Below are 4,707 nucleotides of genomic sequence, written 5' to 3' on the forward strand. Positions count from 1 at the left end.
TCATCTATTTTCGAAAATTATTCTAAATTTTTAAGAATGAATTCTAGAGTTTCACAAGTAACATGTTGATGCCTGGTTGGCTGTAAAGCCATATCCAAACTCCTTTGGGATTGGTCTTCAACTAATCACCACAATGCATGTAATTCTATCCTAAAGCTGACTAGCTATTAAGCCATGTCCAACCCTTTGATTGGAGCTTTGGGCTAATATTGAAAGATTCCTGGAATTCTTCTTAAAGACTTTGAATTTCTTATTTTCTTTTTCCTATATGTTTTTCGAAAAAATAAAATAAAATACAAAAAAATTAGAAAAAAATAAAAAATATTTTGTGTTTCTTGTTTGAGTCTTGAGTCAATTTTTAAGTTTGGTGTCAATTGCATGTTTTTAAAATTATTATGCATTTTTCGAAAATTCATGCATTCATAGTGTTCTTTATGATCTTCAAGTTGTTCTTGGTAAGTCTTCTTGTTCGATCTTGATGTTTTCTTGTTTTGTATCTTTTGTTGTTTTTCATATGCATTTTTTGTTTGTTAGAGTCCAAGCATTAAAGAATTCTAAGTTTGGTGTCTTTCATGTTTTCTTTGCATCAAAATTTTTTCAAAAATATGTTCTTGATGTTCTTGGTGTTCATCTGAACATTCATAGTGTTCTTGCATGCATCTTGTGTTTTGATCCAAAATTTTCATGTTTTGGGTCATATTTGTGTTTTTCTCTCTCATAATTAAAAATTAAAAAATCAAAAAAATATCTTTTCCTTAATTTTCTCATAATTTTCAAAAATTTGAGTTGACTTAGTCAAAAATTTTTAAAATTAGTTGTTTCTTACAAGTCATGTCAAATTTTCAATTTTAAAAATCCTATCTTTTCAAACCTTTTTCAAAAATCAAATCTTTTTCATTTTTATCTTATGATTTTCGAAAATTTAAAAATATTTTTCAAAAATCTTTTTTAATTTTATCTTTATTTTCGAAAATTATGCTAACAATTAATGTGATTGATTCAAAAATTTAAAGTTTGTTACTTTCTTGTTAAGAAAGGTTCAATCTTTAAATTCTAGAATCATATCTTTTAGTTTCTTGTTAGTCAAGTAATTAATTTTAATTTTAAAAATTAAATCTATCTTATCTTATCTTTTATATCATATCTTTTTCAAAAATTTTGTCTTATCCAAAAATTTGATTTCAAAATATCTTCTTATCTTCTTATCTTTTCAAAAATGATTTTCAAATCTCTTTCAATCTACTAACTAACTTTTTGTTGGTTTCTTATCTTTTTCAAAACCACCTAACTACTTTTCTATCTCTAATTTTCGAAAATATCTCCTTCTTTTTCAAAAATTCTTTTTAATTAATTAATTGTTTCAAATTTTAATTTTAATTTTAATTTCTTATCTTAATTTTCGAAAATCATAAACTCCTATTCAAAAATATTTTCGAAAATCTCTCTCTCATCTTCTTCTATTTATTTTTTTATTTACTAACACTTCTCTTCACCTCTCTTGATCTCAATTCACTACCCCTATCCTCACCCTTCTTTTTGGAGTCTCCTTTCTTTATCCCCTTTCTTCTTCTACTCATAATAAGGAACCTCTTTACTATGACATAGATGATTCCTCTTCTTTTCTTGTTTTCTTCTCTTTCATATGAGCAGGAACAAGGAAAAAAGGCATTCTTGTTGAAGCTGATCTAGAACCTGAAAGGACTCTGAAGAGGAAACTAAGAGAAGCTAAATTACAACAATCTAGAGACAACCTTACTGAAATTTTCGAACAAGAAAAAGACATGGCAGCCGAACCTAACAACAATAATGCAAGGAGGATGCTTGGTGATTATACTACACCTACTTCCAAGTTTGATGGAAGAAGTATCTCAATTCCCACCATTGGAGCAAACAATTTTGAGCTAAAACCTCAACTAGTTGCTCTAATGCAACAAAACTGCAAGTTTCATGGACTTCCATCAGAAGATCCCTATCAGTTTTTAACTGAGTTCTTGTAGATCTGTGAGACTGTAAAGACGAATGGAGTAGATCCTGAAGTCTACAGCTCATGCTTTTCCCTTTTGCTGTAAGAGACAGAGCTAGAACATGGTTGGATTCACAACCTAAAGATAGCCTAGACTCATGGGATAAGCTGGTCACGGCCTTCTTGGCTAAATTCTTTCCTCCTCAAAAGCTGAGCAAGCTTAGATTGGATGTTCAGACATTCAAACAAAAAGATGGTGAATCCCTCTATGAAGCTTGGGAAAGATACAAGTAGCTGACCAAAAGATGTCCTTCTGACATGCTTTCAGAATGGACCATTCTGGATATATTCTATTATGGTCTATCTGAATTCTCTAAGATTTCATTGGACCATTCTGCAGGTGGATCCATTCACGTAAAGAAAACGCCTGCAGAAGCTCAAGAACTTATTGACATGGTTGCAAATAACCAGTTCATGTGCACTTCTGATAGGAATTCCGTGAATAATGGGACGCCTCAGAGGAAGGGAGTTCTTGAGATTGATGCTCTGAATGCCATATTGGCTTAGAACAAAGTGTTGACTGAGCAAGTCAACATGATTTCCCAAAGTCTGAATGGATGGCAAAATACATCCAACAGCACTAAAGAGGCATCTTCTGAAGAAGAAGCTTATGATCCTGAAAACCCTACAATGGCAGAGGTAAATTATATGGGTGAACCTTATGGAAACACCTATAATTCATCATGGAGAAATCATCCAAATTTCTCATGGAAGGATCAACAAAAGCCTCAACAAGGCTTTAATAATGGTGGAAGAAACAGACTAAGCAATAACAAGCTTTTTCCATCATCTTCTCAGCAACTGACAGAGAATTCTGAGCAGAGCCCCTCTAATTTAGCAAATTTAGTCTCTGATCTGTCTAAGGCCACTTTAAGTTTCATGAGTGAAACAAGGTCCTCCATCAGAAATTCGGAGGCACAAGTGGGCCAGCTGAGTAAGAAAGTCATTGAAACTCCTCCCAGTATTCTCCCAAGCAATACAGAAGAGAATCCAAAAGGAGAGTGCAAGGCCATTGATGTAATCAATATGGCCGAATGCACAAGGGAGGAGAAGGACAAAAATCCTAGTGAGGAAGACCTCCTGGGATGTCTCTCAAAAAAGAAGGAGTTCCCTATTGAGGACCTAAAAGAATTTGAGGCTCATATAGAGACCATATAAATTCCATTAAATCTCCTTCTGCCATTCATGAGCTCTGAAGATTATTCTTCCTCTGAATAAGATGAAGATGTAACTAGAGAGCAAGTTGCTCAATATCTAGGAGCCATCATGAAGATGAATGCCAAGTTATTTGGTAATGAGACTTGGGAAGGTGAACCTCCTTTGCTCATTAGTGAACTTGATACATGGGTTCAGCAAACTCTACCTCAAAAGAAACAAGATCCTGGGAAATTCTTAATACCCTGTACCATAGGCACCATGACCTTTAACAAGGCTCTGTGTGATCTAGGGTCAGGCATAAACCTTATGCAACTCTCTATAATGGAGAAACTGGTGATCATTGAGGTACAGCCTGCCTTATTCTCGTTACAATTGGCAGACAAGTCAGTAAGACAAGCTTATGGATTAGTAGAGGACGTGTGTAAAGGTTGAAGGCCTTTACATCCCTGCTGATTTCATAATCTTAAACACTAGGAAGGAGGAGGATGAATGCATCATCCTTGGAAGACCTTTCCTAGCAACAACAGAACCTGTGATAGATGTCAACAGAGGAGAATTAGTCATTCAATTGAATGGGGACTACCTTGTGTTTAAGGCACACGGCTATCCTTCTGTAACAAGGGAGAGTAAGCATGCAGAGCTTCTCTCAATACAGAGCCAAACAGAGCCCCCACAATCAAACTCTAAGTTTGGTGTTGGGAGGCCACAACCAAACTCTAAGTTTGGTGTTGGGACTATACAACATTGACCTGATCACCTGTGAGGCTCCATGAGAGCCCACTGTCAAGCTATTGACATTAAAAAAGCGCTTGTTGGGAGGCAACCCAATTTTTATTTTATTTATTTATTATTTTGTGTTTTAGTAGGTTCATGATCATGTGGAGTCACGAAAAAAATATTAAAATTAAAAACAGAATCAAAAACAGCAGAAGAAAAATCACACCCTGGAGGAAGGACTTACTGGCGTTTAAACGCCAGTAAGGAGCATCTGGCTGGCGTTCAACACCAGAACAGAGCATGGATCTGGCGCTGAATGCCAAAAACAAGCAATATCCTGGCGTTTGAACGCCAGGAATATGCCCTGAGGAAAGATGGCGATGAACGCCAGTAACAACATGGAACTGGCGTTCAACGCCAGAAACATGCTACACATGGGCGTTGAATGCCCAGAACATGCACCACTTCGGCGTTTAAACGCCAGAATGGTGTGCTAAGGCATTTTACATGCCTAATTAGTCAGGGATGTAAATCCTTGACACCTTAGGATTTATGGACCCCACAGGATCATCTCAGGATCTGTGGACCCCACAAGATCCCCACCTAACATATTCCCACCTTACCTCTTAATTAATCCTATAACACACTTTCCCAAAAACCCTTCACCAATCACCTCAATCTCTCTTCCTAATTACCCCCATAAACCCCACCTACCTTCAAAATTCAAAAATCTTTCCCACCCAAACCCACCCTAAAATGGCCGAACCTACCCTCTCTCACTTCCCTATATAAACCCCTCCATTCTCCTT

General features: G+C 35.9%; 1 non-coding gene across 1 annotated transcript; it reads right to left on the reverse strand.

The window, feature by feature from the left end:
* Positions 1-2,179: 2,179 nt before the first annotated feature.
* On the reverse strand, positions 2,180-2,287 carry LOC127742008 (small nucleolar RNA R71). Its single transcript, XR_008003195.1, has one exon. It is a non-coding gene; the product is annotated as a small nucleolar RNA R71 (small nucleolar RNA).
* Between the last annotated feature and the right edge of the window lie 2,420 nt (positions 2,288-4,707).

The sequence above is a fragment of the Arachis duranensis genome, chromosome 9, assembly GCF_000817695.3.
Source record: "Arachis duranensis cultivar V14167 chromosome 9, aradu.V14167.gnm2.J7QH, whole genome shotgun sequence".
Classification (NCBI taxonomy): domain Eukaryota; kingdom Viridiplantae; phylum Streptophyta; class Magnoliopsida; order Fabales; family Fabaceae; genus Arachis; species Arachis duranensis.